A 19,864-nucleotide genomic window follows, 5' to 3' on the forward strand; every position below is an offset into this window, starting at 1 on the left:
GATAGCCTTGTCGGCTTTTGATACATTTGATAACCTTGCCGGCTTTTTGATATAAGTATATGTATATGTTTGCGTCGAAATGTGTCTGATACAGTTCGACATAGTTTGAGACGGCATATAGTGTTTATGGCCGTATATGCTATCTGTATGTGATTCGATTTGGATAAGTGTGTTACGATTTGATATGTTTGTCTGTCTGGGTGCCCAAGTAGGGCACTAGTCACGGCTTACGGGGTTGGGTCGTGACATCCATCTTGTTTCTTTAACCCCGGGAATACCATCTTTTAGTTTGTAGATCCATTTTGTAGTCAATGCACGACGGCCTTTGGGCAGCTCACATAACTCCCATGTATTATTTTTGTACAAGCTTTCCATATCTTCTTGCGTAGCCACTAACCAATTTGAGGAATTAGGACAAGAAATTGCCTTAGAGTAAGTAGAAGGATCAACTCCTTCAGGAATTTCTTATGCAACTGCAATAGCATAAGCAATAAGCCTATCATCATCAGTTTCAGCATATCGAGCGAGCTTCTTTATAACTCGTCTCGGTCTATCACGAGCAATAACATGATAATCCTTCATCTGTGGCTCGACGGGACGTGTGGTACTAGTACTTGGCTCATCAACAGGAGCCTCCTCGCTGGTCCGAGGAACTGTAGAAGAAATATGGCCAACTTCGTGAGCTTTATAGCTCACTTGTACCTCCACCTTCTCACTGGCATCTTTCATATCATCATTCCAGTAGAGAAAACAACAGACTCTTTCCCAGAAGATAACATAACGACCTCATTAAAAGTTACATCCCGACTCTAAATAATTTTCTTGGAGCTAGGACACCACAAACGATATCCTTTAGACTCAGAAGCATAACCAAGAAACATGCACTTAACAACCCTGAGGGCTAGCTTCCCATCATTAACATAAGCAAAAACAGTGCATCCAAAAACTCTAAGAATAGAGTAGTCAACGGGATTACCAGACCAAATTTCTTCAGGAATTTTAAAGTCAATAGATGAATGTGGAGACAAATTGAGTAGGTAACAAGCCGTAGAAACGGCTTAGGCCCAGAAATCACGACAGTGCCATAAACTAACATTTGAGAGCATACAACGGGCTCTCTCAAGTAATGTTCTGTTTATACGTTCTGCAACTCCATTCTGCTGGGCTTATGAATGAGAGCCTTATGTCTAGCAATATCATAAATAGCGCAGAACTCATTAAACTCATTACTACAGAACTCCAAACTATTATCAGTCCTGAGCTTCTTAATTTTTTGGCCAGTCTGGTTCTCAACATGGGCTTTAAATTTCTTGAAATAGGAACGCTTCACTTTTCTGTCTTAGGAAATAAACCCCTATCTTACAAGAAAAATCATCAATGAAAGTCAACATGTAGCGTTTCCTCCAAGGGAAGGAACTTTGGAGGGACCCTATAAATCCGAATGAATATAATCAAGAATGCCCTGTGTACAATGTTTTGCTATGGAGAAACTAACTCTCTTCTGTTTCCCAAAAATGCAATGATCACAAAAGTCAAGTTTACCCGTACCAGTTTTACCAAAAAGACCTCTTTTGCTCAGAATGGTCATACCTTTCTCACTCATATGGCCTAGATGCATATGCCATAAATGGGTGAGATCATCGTCGGATAATGAAGTAGAAACTGGTACAAAGCGCGTCACAATTGAACCCTGCAGGTAATAGAAAGTCCCTTATCTTGTTCCTTTCATCAAGGCCAGAGCACCTTTTGAAATCTTGAGAACTCCACCTTCAGCTGAATATTTACATCCAAGAGATTCAAGAGTACCTAGAGAAATAAGGTTTCGTTTCAAGTCAGGAACATGACGAATGTTGGTCAAGGTCCTGATAACACCATCATGGGTCCTAATTTTTACAGTACCAATCCCAACAACGTTGCATGGGGCATCATTCCCCATTAGGACGACACCACAAGCTTTCGCATATGTTGAAAACCAGTCCTTATGAGGACACACGTGATATGTACATCCAGAATCAAAAACCCATTCAGAAGAATTTTTCTTATCAACAGAGACAGCTATCAAAACATCACCTTCAGAATCACTTTCAATAACTCCTGCTTCAGTGGTTTTCTGCAGTATTTTGTTATTTTCTTCTCTCTCTAGTTTATTCTTCAATTTATGACAATCACCAACTACGTGGTTAGTCTTCTTGCAGTATTTGCAGAATTTATCATTCGTTGAATTTACGTCCTCTAGACTTGGACCTAAAATTCTTTCTATTACTCCTTCTATCATGAGATCTTCCTCTAATAGACAAACCTTGTCCTTTGCCTTCAGAACGCACTTCAAAATCAAAATTTTCTTTGGATAACAAATTTGATTTGACATTCTCATAACTCAGTGTTTCATTACCACCATATAGCATGATTTCTTTAAAGTGCTTATACGTAGAGGGTAGGGAGACCACCAACAATATTGCTTCATCCTCATCTTCGACCTTAACATCTAAATTTTCTAGGTCAAGAATAACATAGTTGAACTCATCAAGATGATTTTGAATGGGGGTACCTTCAACCATAGAGAATGTGTATAACCGTTTCTTCAGACGAATTTTATTTGCGAGACTTTTCGTCATGTAGAGTGACTCTAACTTCAACTAAAGCCCTGCAACAGTAGAATTATGAATAACCTCGCGAAGAATCGTCTTAGATAGACATAGTTGGATATTTGAAAGTGTCTTTTCATCCAATTCCTCCAATTGATCATCTGTTATAGACTCTGGTTTCCTGGATTTCCCAAGAAGAGCCTTCTTTAATCTGTTCTGGGTGAGAACGGTTTGCATCTGAACTTTCCAGATACCGAAGCCTATCTTTCTATCAGACTTCTCGATATCAAACTTGGTTACGGTAGACATCTTGGATCTTGAACGCTCTGATGCCACTTGTTAAGAAATAAGCGAGCGATGCAGCGGAACTGATTAGGATGCACCAACACAAGAACAATAATGCAAGAAAGCAATAAACGTAATGAACACAAGATTTACGTGGAAACTCAAGACGAGAAAAATCACGGGGCGCGAAGCGCAGAGAAATTAAATATAAGGTGAAGAGTACAAAACGATCTCAACAGGGTGTTGAAGCACAACAAGATCAAAGGAAACGAAAGATTACAATCTCTCAATGAAACCTCTCTCTAACCTAAGTGTGGAATATAGTCTTGTGTGTAGTCTTGATAGTTGTTCTCTTTTTCTTGTTGTTCTGGCCGAAAATCTCCTTTAAATAGGGGTTAAAGACGTTCAAAATCCCAGTTGGAATGGGACAAGCCAGCCGAATCCCAGTTGGAATGGGATATTCAATAAACCCTTTTGGGACATATTCTAACACTAAATTTGAAGCTTTACAAAAAGAATATCCTGGGAACAAAAAGAGGTTTTGAAACTCTTAAGGAGAAAAAATTGATCTATGAAATTTAAAATTATATACAATAAATTGCTTAAATTTTTAATTATTGAAAAAAATGTACATATTATAATCTATACTAATTGAAGGATATTTTTACATTTTAAAAATATATGCAATGACTCGTTCGTTTTTTACTGTTAATTTAATATCAAGGGGATATAGTTTCCCTTTCAAAAGGCGTTGGGGGTTTTGTTTCCAAAACTCAAAAGGTTGGGAAGGTTAACCGGAAATTTTCGTTCAAATGATTGATAATACATTTCTCCAATTATTTATCATTCTTCATTTCTAATTTCTCGTTCCTATAATTTTGCAGATTTTGTAAATAGGATAATAATATGGATGTCCATAACTTCTAGGAGTTATTTCACCGTAGTTATAACACATCTCCACTACTCCCTCATTCATCTCCCACAACTCCATATTCTTCCCCACCTTCTCAAGGGGTTAATGCCATATTCAAGATAATGTTGTAACCCCCTCTCTATGTGGTAGTATAAATAGGGGTATGATATGTGATGTACTACACACTTGAAAGAAAAGAAAAAAATCATCTTTACATTGTTTTATTCTATATTGTTTCTCTTGTTCTAATATTTTATATTGTTATTTTGAGCTTGGTTTTGCAACATATTATCGGCACGAAGCTCTCTAATTCTATTTGCATCGTTAGTTCGAGTTTGATTTTCTTTCAAGTGAAGTCTTATTTGTTTGTTAAGATTCGATAAATATTCAGTGGCAGATTTATTTGTTTTAAACATACTTACATTTGGTTTGTGACCTTTCTGTGAATACTCACAGACTACATAGCATCATAGATTTTTTTTTTTTTAACTTGCTAATATAAATTCAAAACAGAATGTTAATTTAGAAGTACCTGCTAGTTTCAATTTGATGCAAATTTGCTACTTAATGCCACTAACTTAAAAGTGTAAAGCTACTGTTTGTACTACGAATTTTTAAACATATAACAGTAACACTAAACACAAAAGGGTTGGATGGTAGTGCCGTCCGTGATGTCAGTTAGTTTACTATGATACATGATATATTAACTGTACGAGTAATTTTACTTTTGTTCTGCATACTGTTTGTGAAAAAGAAAAAAAGTTATTGGTTTGTAGAAATAAAGATATTATTTTGAGATTATGTTATTTTATTATTTCTAACTCAAATATTTTTATGATAGTTTTGATCATCATGTCGAAGCTTGAGTTTATGACACCTGATGTCTCCGGAAAGAATTACCTATCATGGGTACTCAATGCTGAAATTCACCTAGACGCCAAAGGTCTTGATGCCACTATTACTCAGGATAATACAACATCGAGTTAGGACAACGCGAAGGCAATGATTTTCCTTTGTCATAATCTGGATGAAGGATTGAAGGTTGAATACCTGACAGTGAAAGATCTACTTGAATTGTGGACTGGTTTGAAAGAAAGGTATGACCACATTAAGGTAACGATATTACCCAGGGCTCGTTATCAGTGGATTCACTTACGGTTACAGGATTTTTTCATTTAAAGAAAAAAAAACTAGTACAAATTCTGTCTTTGAAGAGAGGAGATTAAAGGGAGAATATGTTTCATACATGACAACACTTCTGCAAAGCTCACTTTAGAGTTAGCTGTGGCAGAAATTGTAACGTAAACTCCTTCCAAAGCATTACTATTTCTTCTTTCTGATTATTCTAAAGCATCAAAATTAGGGTGTCAATTAAACGAAAAAATGACAGAAGCATAGAACAGGCTATGACCAAATATTAACTTAGTGTAGAAAGCAATAATTAAAATATACATTGTGGTAGGATCAACATTTCCTTCTTCATCGTTTTTCCTCTTTTAGAATACAACATCGAGCAAAAAGAAAGACTTATTTAGAGGTAGATGTAGAAGGGAAGGTAGAAGAAGATCGATCAGTATCTTTTGTGTCAGTTGAACGACAGAGTGATCGGTTTTCACTAGAATTACCTTGCATCTCATCATATTTGTCTCTTAGTCCTTGAATATTAAATTCATCACCGTGGACGGTTGAATCTAAGTTAGACTCATTAACATCAAAACGACCTTCAAGCATGTTCACTACTGCAGACATGTTTGGCCTTAGTGCTGGAGATGGATTAGTACATAGTAAGGCCACTTTAATCATCCTCAGTGCCTCCTTCTTGTTGTAATTGGAACCTAACCTTGGGTCCACCAGCTCCAAAAACTTTCCTTTTCTTTGTAAAACCAGGGCCTGAAAGAAGCACAATGATTGAAATGGAAAACTTACGAAAGATACTTTTTGGTCTATGTTTTTTTTTTTTTGAAATACTACCAAGTCTACTTGATCAACACAACGCATTCGTTTATAATAAAATGAAGTTCTCATCAAGCAAACAAAGACGTGCTTTAAATGTTCACTATTCAGGGAACTGATATTATGAGATGCTGATTTCTTACCCAATCAAGAAGACAGATACAATTCTCATCACGATTATATTTCATGGTGTTCTTCCCAGCAACTAGTTCTAATACAACCACCCCAAAACTGTACAAGTCTGCTTTATGTGTTAAATAACCCCAGAGTGCATATTCAGGGGCCATATAGCCTCTGCAAAACAAAGTAACAAGTTATACTCATGCAAGCTTGACTGAACAGGAGTTTCCTAAAAGGCTTAAACTAATACTATTTACCTCAACACTAGGTAAAAATGGACAGCAGAAGTAATTGTTACTCCTTCCATTGTAAAATTGATTGTCGTAGTTCGACTTAGATGATTTTGAAGAGAATAATGATTGACATCTATTAGCTTATCATAGTTGTAATATGATGGGTCTTTGAAACAGTTCAGATCATTTTAATAATAATAAGAAGTTTGAACATGGATTTTCAAAAGACGAGTGGCTTTAAAGAAAAATGTAAAACGATAAATAACCTTTTTAATCTGTTGAACTCTTGGGATCAGTAAGGTGCTAGCCATAACCTTTTGGAATTATATAACGAGGAGTAAAGATTACATTCAGGAAAAAGTGAAGTAACTGATACGCCCTAAAATGGAAGGATGACATTCAAAAGGGAGTATTTAGAACAATTAAAATTTGATTAATCAATTAGAGTAGTTTAGAAACTCACATAGTCCCAACAACCTTGGTGGTGACGTGTGTTTTCTCCTCATCGTGAAGTTTGGCCAGACCAAAGTCCGAGATCTTTGGATTTAGGTCTTTGTCAAGAAGTACATTGGTTCCTTTGATGTCTCTATGAATCATCTTCAGAGGTGATTCTTCATGTAGGTAAGCCAAGCCTTTAGCTATGCCAACACAGATCTTTTGGCTAGTTGGCCAGTCAAATTTTGGTCGACAGTCATCAGGACCTGCAATTTACTGTGAAATTGAAACTAGGCCCATACTCACACGAATTCACACACACATATATATGCACATAGATGAAGATATAAACTTGAGAACATTATTGGTGGAGAATGGGATCACCAAACTTTTTTTTTTTGCCCAGTGTCCTTTTTCACTTGTACCTAAGTAATCCATGAAAATAGCACTTACCAAACAAAGCATGGGATAGGCTATTGTTCTCCATGTACTCATAAACTAGTAAAAGTTGGTTCCGTTCAACACAACATCCGTAGAGTCGGATGAGATTTGGGTGATGTAAACCTGACATCATGCTTATTTCATTTACAAATTCACGGTTCCCTTGCCTTGACTTGGATGAAAGCTGCTTGACAGCAATTATAGTACCATCTGCTAGTGTACCCTGAGCGTTAAAAAAATGCATGAAGTTCATAAATGTTTTGCGATAGCATCCATTAGGAATTCCACAGGAGGGGGGGTAAGAAGGAAAAGTTATTAGAATTTCGATACATATTCACCTTGTAGACAGCACCAAATCCACCTTCACCAAGCTTGTTTGCAGCATCAAAGTTACTTGTGGCAGCTTTAATTTGTCTGAAAGTAAATATACCAGTTTGCAGATCTAGTCCTCTTAATTCTACAAAACAGTAAAAGAACAAGTTTAGGATGTTAGTTTCCCACAAGATAAATGAAAGAACATTTTGGCTTGAAAAGCATAAAAAAAGTTAATGGAAAGTTTGCACCTTCAAACCCATATCTATCATCCTTGTCTTCCCTAACCTCTAACTAGTAAAATCATGAATTTGAATAGCATATAAGCATATACATTTAATGTGGCAGGAAGTTTTCCAAAATAATAACTACACCTAGTATTGCATTTGTACAATGATTCACATCCACTTCAATTTGCAAAAAACCACTCTTTGTCACTCCATTTTGATACAACTCGAAGAACCACGTAGAATGCGACAGACAAAAGTTCTAATTACATTCGATTTGTCAGGCATAGACAAAAATTGAGGTTTAGAATCACCTGGTTCCATCAATTTCCTGTTTCTTCTTTTGCTCCAAGCAACAAAGAGAATCATCAGAATGAGATCTAATGATGACATCAGCGCTGCAGCTACAATTCGAATCCTCTTTTCTGATTAGAAGAGGTCTCTGGCAGAGGAGGGGGCTTGAAGTCTAGTTACAGAACAAAAAGTTCAAGAATGTTAGACGCCCTGGAATTTACTTGTATGCCAGAAATCATAGATATTATGCATAGCTTATTCAACGAGACAACATTTAATCAATATCTTCTAGAGCTTCAATTATATAATCCTAGTCTTGTACGGATTCCAACTCCGAAAGGTCTTAATTTTTACATAAGATGCAAGGGTGAGTAACTTTTGTGAAAAAGACTGAGTCTCGCTATGTGACAAGAAGAAGAGAATAGATGCTACACATAAGAAATGAAAGTGAAGTCAGAGAGTATTACTAGCTTCCAGAGAGATGGCAGATACTAAAGGACCATAGCTTCCTCTGCTTGGGATTGCTGTAGTTCCTTTCCCAGCATACTGAAAGCGCACCTGTACAGTTTTATCTTTTACCGTTACATTAAACTTTTGTTTCAAAGCTTTATCAACTCCGCCGGCTATTCTTTCAGTATCAAAATCTTTAAGCTTCAATTCGTCCTGCACCCAGTTAAACTAAATCAGCTGAAGTTAATTGGATATTTTACCACATTCTAGTTCTCTGATATGTTGGTTCACCTGTATGTATACATCAAATATCCGTTTTCCAAGACTTTGGAAAGATCGGTTGTCTCTGTAAACAATTTCTGCGAAATGTAGTGTCAAACTGTAGCTTCCATTTGCTAAGCAACGTGCAAAGTAAGTCAAAGATAAAGGGGAGAGGTGAGTTGTCATGTAGAGCTGAGATTCGTCTCCCTTGATAGCAGATACATTATCTGCTTTGTAGTCATTCAAGGATATGTTACTACCCCAGAAGTGTCCTGTACTGCTGGCTCCCCAGTTCCCTTCCCAGTAAACAAATTTTGCAGCACCTGCTGAGTCTTCATCTGCTTCATAAGTAGTGTCTCCAATAGTTACTCTTCCTCCACCACAATTTATGTGCAACGAGTACTTGTCTGCGATATTCAAACCAGAGAAAGGTTACTGGAGATAATGAATATATTTCAGAAATATAAGACAATGATAAAACTGTTCAGTTCTTGTTGATTGTCGTAAAAACTGTCTAGTGCGTCAATGTTTTCCATGATCTAACCAGTTTACCAAAGGAACCAAATTATGCGCTGCTAGTTCTTCCTATTTATTGTCAACAAGAAGCTGACAAACTACTGCATAATGGAACAATATCAAACACAAGACAGAAATAGAGAGGGTAGAATTCAAAGCTCTGCAAACAGTGAGTACTCACCCTCTGAACATGGATTCATTGACAAGCACTTCCCGTTCTCTCTGAAGTAGTTGAAAGAGGTGTCAGAAAGGATAACTCCTTTTCAAGAGAGTAATAGTCACCAGTTTATTTGACGTTAAGCACTTACACAAAATTCTCGGCCTTGAAGCTTCTGAATAAGTTTCTGATAAGAAAAGAAAACCAGACATGTATGAACCGAATATACATAAAAGAAGATAGGAGAAAAGCGTACGAAACACAAGGATCATACAGGTTGTCCCGACAGGTAGATGGTTCTGAGCTCTCATCGAACTTATTGTAGGAAAGGTCTATCACGCTACATCAAAGGTATCCGACATGGTTAAGAGTTCATCAAGTATTTTCAATCTAGTGAGAGGGACCTTCACTTAGAGAAGACAGATTTAAATGTAATTTAAATTAATAACAATTCAGCTAGTTAAATCTCAATATCTTTATTTATTGCCTATCCATGATCCAACTCATTTTCACAAAAAACTTACGAATGCCAAGACTCAAGAACTCAAGTTCTAGACTAGAGAAATATGAATGACTTTTTAATCTGATTCTCTATGCGAGCAACCACATTTGGTTGTGACATTTAATGCTTCCTTCTCTATCTGTCACCCTGTTATATAATCCTACGCTGAAGCTATACATGTCCTTTTCTAAATTGAGTTCAAAGGAATAACTAGTGTATATGCAAAAGCAAGACAAAGAATTATACTTACTATCTCATATCTCGAGTAATAAGCCACTTTGGAATTCGCCCAACAAAAGCATTGCCAGTCAGATACCTAGCACGCAGCAAATATTTGATTTTTAACTAGGAGATCTCAAATTTGAAATGCAATATCTGTATTACATGTTCAAGAATATGACCCCATCTATCAGCTAGACAAAAAAATGGAAAGAGATCTCCAGCCAAATGAACACTCATTTTGTATGCAGCTCATGGAGAGAGTACTACTGAGCTATAGACAAACCATCTAACATCAAAATCTCAAAACTTTGTGGGCAAAAAATAAGAAATATCATGTAAAGGCATTTGCCATCTAATAATGTTTTGGTCATTAAGGCTATTTTCTGCTTTCCTTCAAACAAAGAAAAGGGCTTGGGCATTTGGAAAGGATACTGAAAATTGATGGATGGCCCATCAACACTCATATAGTAAGACTAGTATGATGAAACAAAGATGCAAAAGAAACATTAACACATATAATTATAGGAATCTTCATGTTGTTCTGACTTACATAGCCTCCAAGTTAGTCAGGCCTTCGAGATTTGCTATTCCTCCTTCAAGCTTGTTGAAACTCAGATCTCTGCCAAAGAATAATAAACAGAGTCAAAACCAAACCAATGCTCAATCCCATATGGCTGAGCCAAATATAGCACAATTGTTAAAAGCTTAATTAAGTTTAGATAAAGGATAGAGAGAACGATAGCTCCGATGACAGGTTTGTACAAGAAGATCATTTTATTTCAAGAAAGTAAGAACATTGCTCCATATAGAGAAAGTGAGGTATGTTGTTTGCATTTATTCAAGATTCAACAACCCTCTGCCTCTCCTATTCAAAAAGAGGAGGTGTAACGACCTGTTTGGTCGTTATTGCTTTTTCGATGCTTTTGACCATTTCCAGAGCTTTACATTTGACCCAAGGGGACCATGGACATGCTTCCCGAGGTATTTGAATATGATTTGAGTGACTTTGTGGGAAATTTGGGCTTAAAGCGAAAAAAAATTTGACTCAAAGTTGACTTTTGGGTAAACGGACCTTTTTAGAGAATCCATCAATTCCGAGAAGTCCGGATGGTCATTTAGAACTTGTATGTATATTCGGTTCGGTTCGCAATGCACTCGGGTGCATTTTGGAATATGGGTTGGGAAATTAGTTTTGAGGTATCGAGTTTTGACTCGGTCAACGAGACCTCCGTTAGGAATTCTAAGGCCACGAGTGCAATCGTAGCGTGTTTTAATGTATGTCTGCATATATGGTTTGTGAGAAGATAGCCGCGGGTGATAGTCGAGATTTCGGGTTGAATTAGTGAAAACTTGGGAGTTTCTAGTGTCTGGTGCCTGCTATGGCGGCACCAGGACCGCGGCAGCGGTACCGCTTTAGCAGCTTGTGTATTTTTCGCAGGACCACTGAAGAGGTCATGGGGCCGTGGAAGTGGTGTCGTGAAGCGCTGGAGGGGCGCGGAAGAGGGTGACGGCAGTCAGATTCATTAAATATGTGTTAAAAGTCCTAAGTCTTTCATTCATTACCATTCCGACTTTAGAGCTTGTTGGGAGCATTCAAGGCTATTCTTCGTAGAAAATCATTGTGGTAAGTTCCTTCACCTTCCTTTCCATTCCTTGTTCCATTAATCACCTTAGGAATCCATTAATCATGCAAGTTTCATTAAGAGCTTGAGGATTAAAAGAGGGTTCAATGCTTCATTCCAGGCTATTAAATCTTGATTTATTGATTGGTTTATCTTCATTAAGCATGGAATTGATGATTAGAATCTATTATTGCATGATTCTTTCCTAATTAGAGGCTATTTTATGGAATTAGAAGTTAGGGTTTATACCCAAATTTGCGGTTTTTGCCTAGAATTCGAATTTAAGTGATTTGTTAGTTCTTCTAGCTTATAATTGATAGGAATTGATCACCTAGAACATTAATTTCATTTTGAGACTTATAGATTCCTAACTTCATCTCTTTAGTTCATAAACTCCATCTAATAGGTTGGGATTTAAGTCTTGAATAGTAGTAAGGTTGAATGATGTTTCTTCTTGATTCTAATTTCATGATTCGGATATGATTAGAATTCAATTATCTCGAGGCTCAAAGGAAGGGAAAGACTAAGGTTAGACTATTGGGGACTTTGTTGTTCGGCTCTCCAAGTAGGTTACGGTTTACCTTATGGTAAGACTTCGATTAGCGAAGTGTATGTTTAGATGATATTGTCGGAGAATGCATGTAAATCTTCGAGTATGAAGTTGGGTTGGATATTATCTTAGGTTGGGCCTTGTTGTATGATTTGGGGCTAGCCACCCGTTGTGTTGTTGACTTATCTTAATCTATTTACTTATTAGCTCGTTGTCACGTTGAGACATTGTGTATTTGTGACTAGTGATATATCATGACTATGATATTGCGGTACTTTACTTGATTGATATTGAGATGAGAATTGTGATTCCATTGTGGCCTATTGTGTAGCCTTATTATTGATATTACTTGTGTGCCTTGTGTGGTACTATTTGGGATGGAATTGGTTATTAATATTATATTGCATCATATTCATACTCATTTCCATGATACATTGATATTGCATAGTTATGGTACTGATGATGATAAGTGAGAGAGTGTAGTCTCCGAGGTCTTTGTCGGAGAGCGTAAAAGAGAGATAAGAGTCCATGATCGAGAGAGTGCTCGTCGTCGAGGTTGTTGCTGAGACGAGTGGTACATGGACTTCGCGGGTCCCCCATGGGTTGTGCTGCTGAGATGTGATGTTCCATTGTTGGAGTACATGTGTACGGTGCATATGCATTGCATTCATCATACATACATTATTGCATTGCATTGTACCTTTGGTTTCCTATGATATTGTGTGATATGGTTGTGATGTGCTGGTTCGGATTGGTTATACTGAGACTTGGCATTGTTGGGTTTAGATGCTATAACATAGGCGATGACCTGTACCGAGGATATGGATTTGTGTTGACTTGTACCTTGTTGTTTTACATGTTTATCTTTCTTTGTTATCTTTATATACGTTAGTCAGTCTTAGTCGGCCTATGATACCTACCAGTACTTATTGTTTGTACTGACCTGCACTTGTTGCATTCTTTTATGAATGTAGAGTACCAGGTTGGATCCACTTCTACCCCTCATGGCTGATAGTTGAGGATTGCTGATTCGAGTCTCTTCAGGGTGAACATGAGGATGTTCGCTGTCAGAAGACTCTTCCTATTATTATGTCTTGCTTTTTATTTCGAGACATGATTTTGAGACTATTTATATATTATTATTTAGACTTATAGTATTTAGTTTAGATGCTCTTGTATGACCAGACCAGATACTGAGGTGGATTTCTTTTACTTCCGCACTTATTTATGTTATATTGTGAGACTTACGTTATTTTACTTTCTTCCGCTATTTTCTATTATTGTGAATGTTGAATGAAGGGTTGGCCTACCGAGGTGGGAAAGATAGATACCCGCACGACTTAGTTAAATTGGGTCTTGACAGGAGGCTTGCAGAAGGAAAGGAAGAAAATGAGAAAGTCCTGAGGAGGGTCAGACCTGCACAAACGTCTTGTTTTAATGGATTGGACACAGCTTGTATAACAGGAAAAGGAAAAAAAAAAAGAGATCATTAAGGAAAAAATTTAAAATAAATTCTAAAATACATTGAAAGTAGCAGACTTACAGATACCGTAATTTGCTCATTTCAGCTAGCAAATCAGGAATATTCCCTTGTATATTACAACTTCTCAAAACCCTGCAATCAAAACAAAGTTTCAGAGAAAGAACTTTCTTTTGATAAAGGAAGTGTTGGAATCTCCACTTGCAATCCTCAAATTATTAAGTACTCACAATTTAGTCATGCCAGTCATGTTTCTAAGTGGCAGAAATTCTGAAGCACCTCCCTTCAGGTCACTGATTCTTCTGTATATGCATCATCTGAGCGTTAATTATCTTGGTTTCTACTTAGCTTAATCATAAGAACATGGCAAAAAGCGAAGTAAAGTTTCAGAAAAAAACTTAAACTTACAGTTCATTCAAACTGGTCAAAACAGATACACTTGGGGGTATTGGTCCTTCAAATCCAGAACCTTCAATCTCTCTATTAAAAGAGCATATACTACAAATTAATTTCTACCGAAAATTTCTAACTTGTACAACTATTACCACATGAAAATACTCACAGCATCTGTAGGTTTTTCCAGCTCTCAAAGTTAGGCAGTTTCCCAGCAAAGCTATTACTGCTTATCCTACTGTCTTGATGCCAAAAGGGAAAGCCAAGAATTCAAATTAACATATGTGGAAAAAAGACTTAGAAATCTCATCTTAGATGTACATTCAAATGCACTTACAGGTCAATCAATTTCGTCAGATTATTGAGTTCCACTGGCCACTCTCCTGTGAAATTATTAGCACTGAGATGACTGCACCAATCAAAATTCATAGAATTTAGAATGAAATCCAGCTCACACTTGATCTGCTCTTGTAGGAACACACTATAATTTAAAGGCAACCACTCCTTCATTTAAAGGGAATAAGCTATTGGAAAAGGTGTCCTTGCTAAGCATGGGTAAAGTAAAACAACTTTGAAGAAGTTGGGCTTCAATCAGTAACACGCAAAGCGATTTACGTGAGCAGCAGTGTTTTGTTTGAATTTGACTTTAAAAATGAAAAGGGGGAGACAAAAAGACCCTTCTGTTATTTGAGTACTTGGACTCCTCTCTTCATATGCTTAGTGATCTCTTCATTGTCTCTTTCTTCTTCTTCTTCTCGGGTTCACTATGACTCTTCTTCTACTCTGTTTTTCCAAGATTTGCTTCTTTCTAATGTTTCTTGTCCTTCTGTGTACACATTATCCTCCCCAGACCCCACTTGTGGGATTACACTGGGTATGTTGTTGTTGTTGTCGTCTTCTTCTTCTGTGTTGGTCTTCTTCTTTTCCACTTCTATTTTTGCATTTTCTTTCTCCTTTTCTTGTTTGTCCTCTCTATTTCATTTTCTATTCTGACATCTTTATACATGTACATTAACCATGTTTAGTAAGAGTTGTTTGAATTAAGTTAGTTATTGCTCAATATGATATTGAAAGTAGTAGTGTCAAATTGTCAATTGCAGTTTTGATATTACAAATACTAAATCTCCATATATTAGGTAATATATTGTTTCTTCCCTAAATTATACGCTTTACTTTGCGGAAGGTACACGGTATCTCGCTTCTCACTTAATGCTCTAAGAAGCGAGTCGATTTTTTGCATTTCTTGCTTAGACAACAGAGATGTGTTTATCATCAAACATGGCAAGCCCTCATTGACGACATAAGCCTATGACCTAATAAGGTTTCATCATGTCTTGATGGACGGTGACCAAGTATGGAAGCATAACTCTCTTCATCAAGAAAAACACCACTGCCTTTAGACCTTGCAAAGAACTGCATCCTACCAAGGTGCTTAGACTAGAATCTTAACCTCGCACAACTAAGAACCCCTTTCCACCTCAGAGGTGGTCCTTAGCATAAAAAGAGGCTCTCAGGTCTCCAGGCGACAATGGTTGGCTCCCAAAACATGTCATTTTGGATTGTCGTAGTCTTCTCCCTCAACAACCATCTCCTTTCTATTTCTTAGCTCCATTTGAGTTTTAATTCACGATCACATCTTCCACAAAATACAAACAGTAAATTGACTTATTAAATTAGTTAGGAAAAAAGAAGAGTAAGGAAGACTTACAGAACCTGTAAATTGACCAGATTCCCTACTTCTGCTGGAAGCGATCCATTAAACAAGTTAGTTTCCAAAGACCTGAAAAATTATGATGACTTCAGGAAATTTCAAGTATTCATGTACAGTTGGTCCATCTAAGAAAAGTGGAAGCAAGGGTGCTTACATAATCGTAAGTGAGGTCATATTTCCTATGGAATTTAGGATTGGTCCAGATAGCCGATTATTAGAAATAGCCCTGAAAACATTCAATTCATGAGAGTTCAAATCAAACGTATACATTTCAATGCCTAATAAATAAATTGCCTCACATGAATTCCAGCTTGGTTGATGCCCATTCAGGGGGGATTGTACCACTTAAGTAGTTGCGGTTGAGATCACTGCAGAAAAGGTAAAACCAGACTGATTGTAAAAAACGTAAATTTCAAACTGATTTTCTAACAATTGTTCTGGATGCTCTCAGTACATATTCTTCAGAAACGGTAACTTCGCCAGAGATGCAGGGAGGACACCTGCAAGATCCTGTCCTTTGAGAAATCTGTTAAACGAGTAGAGCAGCTGTTGTTAGAATTACTAGAGATATTAGACATAAGCCTGTCCAGTTTACATGATCTCAATCAGTTTCATAATGCTAAGTGACTATTAAACAAATAATTCCACAAAAATATCCCTGCTCATCAATGTGATATTTGAATATTCACATAAAAAAATGACATTCTAACAATAACCTAATACTCCCATCTTTTTATAAGCTTAAACCTAATACCATTTACCAAATTTTATTTAATCAGATATCAACCAAACCAGTAGAAATAATTCAAACTAATAAGGCCCTCGATTTCCTTTTCCCTGACTTGTGATCTTTGAAAACGAAAATCCTGAGGATTTTCCCAATATATTTGGTCGTGCCAGTTTAATCTGGACATTTAAGACCAAACATAAGACAAGAATATTTTTGAGCTGCTTCAAAACAGAAAATTCAGTAAAAGGTCCAAACTGAAACAGCTTTAAAGTTGGCAGAACTCTACTATCACAGCAATTTCATAACTTCATCAGATTAACCATGAAAAAAAAAATGTACTACTCCCTCTAATTCAATTTATTTGTTTTACTTTCCTTTTTAGTCTCTTTCCTTTTGTGGCAACTCTTTAATTTCAAATTTCCATATGACATGTTTAGGAACACAAGATTAAAGTTCATTTTGATACATTCTACATAGACCACAAGATTAAAAGTTTCTCCCTACTTTCTTAAAACTCCATGCCAAGTCATAACCAAACAAACAAATTGAAACGTTGGGAGTATCATTTAACAAAACACATTTATTTGAGATAGAGAAATGGAGACTTACATGCTTTCAACATGACAAATATTACCAGGGAAACTGCAATTGCAGACAAGAGTATTATTATACAGAGGCATATCTTTCCTTTTTGGTGTGCTCCAATTTGAGTTCCCATCACAAGGATTTAGCTTAAAATCCCAGTCTTTTTTCCCCAACTGATCAGCAATTTCTTCAAGAGCTTCAACTGCAATTAATCAAAGTAATGGGTATCAAGTATCAACTTTTTTTTAACATACATTACCTAAAAAAAAGAAAAGTTAAAATCCTTTTACCTTCATCTTTAGGAAGTTGACCAGTTTGTGCTTTAATGTTGCTTGCAGTAAAACAAATGACTATGGTAGAGAAGATGAGAAACAAATTGGAGTATCTTGGCATGGTCTTTTAGACTTCAAAAGCTTGAAAATTTAGAGGAATAATCATATGAAAATGGTTAAAACAAAGAGATTTTCGGGCTCTCCTTTTTTTTTTTTTTTTTTTTGAGGAAATGAAGGTGTTCTGGAAAAATAAATGGAGAGGACAAAAGTTGATGAATATGATTTGAATTATGGGGAGAAGAATCAAGGATGATGCGTTTTTATTATTATTAAGAGTTTGTTTGTTTGTGGCGTCAGCCGTCATGGTGGTAACGAAGACACCTTGGACAAGAAATTAAACGTCTACATAAACTGCATGGGTATGGGGTCCCCATTTCATGTATAGGAGAATTTTCTTCTACATAAAGTTATTTTACTCCCTACTCAAATAATAAGATTGCACGTGGCAAATAGCACTGCGTGTGTTCATCCGAAATCTCTTCGACGGAAAATTAAATTATTAAGATAATTTTTTATGTATATAGTAAATATTCAATCTCCTTGATTTTTTTGTATGTTAATATGAAACTCTCTTAGTAGAAATACTGACTTCGCCACTCACAGGGGCGATCCTATGTGGTTTCAAGTGGATTCATATGAACCCACTTCATTGAAAAATAACACTGTATATACATGTATATTTAATGTGTTTTAAAAAAAATATATATTTGTATATATAGTGTTATTTATATATTTCTTATCTATTGAACCCAGTTGGTAAAAATTTTAGGTCCGCCACTGGCCACTCATGTGCAGTGCAGCAACTAAATTCTATGACATTGCATGCACATATTAAGTTTATATTTTAGAAAGAAAAAACAAAAAAAGCAAGCTCTATTAGGAGTTATGACTTGGGATAACATGTTCATCTATTTCCTCGCACGAGTATAATTCTAGTAGTAACTTGGAATGAAATCTATTGAGTTTTAACCTATGTTGAAAAATGTAAAGAAGTCATTCTAATACAAACTTAACGGTGCACGTGGGTAACAGGAGTAAGAGCCTGTTTGGATGAGCTTATTTTAAGTTATAAGCTGAAAAAAAATAAGTTGGGGTAGCCCAACTTATTTTTTACCTCAATTTATTTTTTTGGCTTATAAGCTATTTTCAGATAAGCTAAGTTCAGTCAAATAATCAAAAAAACTGAAAACAGCTTATAAGCAACTTATAAGTCAATCCAAACGGGCTCTAAGTATAGTAATATGCAGGAAGCGCATCTGAAAATTGTTCCAATTGGTCCAAACTCTGTAGTTTTCACACTATGCTTTTGCCATAATAGTCTTTGAATAGTCTTTTACACGTAAAAACTTAATATATCTGAAGGTATATTTTACTAAGATACACATGGCAGCTTATATTAATTGTCTACCGTAGTCAACTTTAATTATTATCAACTTGTGTTCTCCCATGGTTTTTGACCCCCCCCCCCCCCCCCGCCCCATCCTGTGCCGACGGCTGCGAGATCTCTCCCTTCTTTTTTTACGTTAATTGATTTGTCTTTTTTTGATTTATTAAGTTGCCTGTTTTGAAGCTCTGACTATGATATTCAAGAGAACAATTTTTAGGATTACTTTAATTTTTAATGTACTGGAAGAATGAGTACTATCTTTACAAAAGAGGAAAGGTCGCCATTAAACTCAAATTCATAAAACTTTGGTTTGAATTGTGAATTGTGACTTTTTGAAATTCGGACGATCTGATCCAAGACCGTTCACTTTTCCTTGTACAATATAGAACATATCATCAAATATTTGCTTCAGTTGGTTGTCTTTAGTTTTATATCAACCAAATTATATGATTAAACAATTTGTATTTACGTTCGTCGTTTTGCTTATACTGCAATCGAACCCAAGTTGGATATAGATTGCTTTTCTCCGCTTTAAAATCTTGAACATACAATATATCTTTCCAATAATTTTTTGGATGACAATTTTGCAGTTGCAATTTACAATTGAAAAGGCAAAATACATAAATAGTTTTTCAACTTGCCACCAAACCCTTGGTAGTGAGCACTCCTCCCAAATGGGATCCTACACGGCGTGAATCCGGATATAGTCGGGTTTCGATGCGGGTACCGGACACTGGATGAGAAACCAAAAAAAAAAAAAATTGCACCAACCAACGATACATATTAACTTTATTTGTAACTAGGATATTTGCCCGCGCGAAGCGAGGTTATGAATAAGATCCAAAACTTTGTGTTGCTACATGTAGCGGGGAATAACACTTCTTTTCGCTTTACATGCATTGACCGATAATTTAATAAGTTGCCTAAAATATAAAAATACAATTATAAATTCATAATCCTAAGGTAGCTCATAAACAAAATTATTAAAGAAACAACCTCAAGATGCATTCCGAACTTTGGGATTCGCACATCCACCTTGTCACTTATACTCACAAGATAAAGGTATAATTTACATGATACTAAAAACTACATCTAGCCATTAAGCTTAGCTTAACCTTTCATAAAAATATCAAGCCAAGTGACCTATATATGCACAGTTATATTAAGG

General features: G+C 36.2%; 1 pseudogene; it reads right to left on the reverse strand.

Annotated features, from left to right (window-relative positions):
• Window positions 1-5,180: 5,180 nt before the first annotated feature.
• Window positions 5,181-17,577, reverse strand: LOC132623755 (probable LRR receptor-like serine/threonine-protein kinase At1g07650; annotated as a pseudogene).
• Between the last annotated feature and the right edge of the window lie 2,287 nt (window positions 17,578-19,864).

This window comes from Lycium barbarum, chromosome 12, assembly GCF_019175385.1.
Source record: "Lycium barbarum isolate Lr01 chromosome 12, ASM1917538v2, whole genome shotgun sequence".
Lineage (NCBI taxonomy): Eukaryota > Viridiplantae > Streptophyta > Magnoliopsida > Solanales > Solanaceae > Lycium > Lycium barbarum.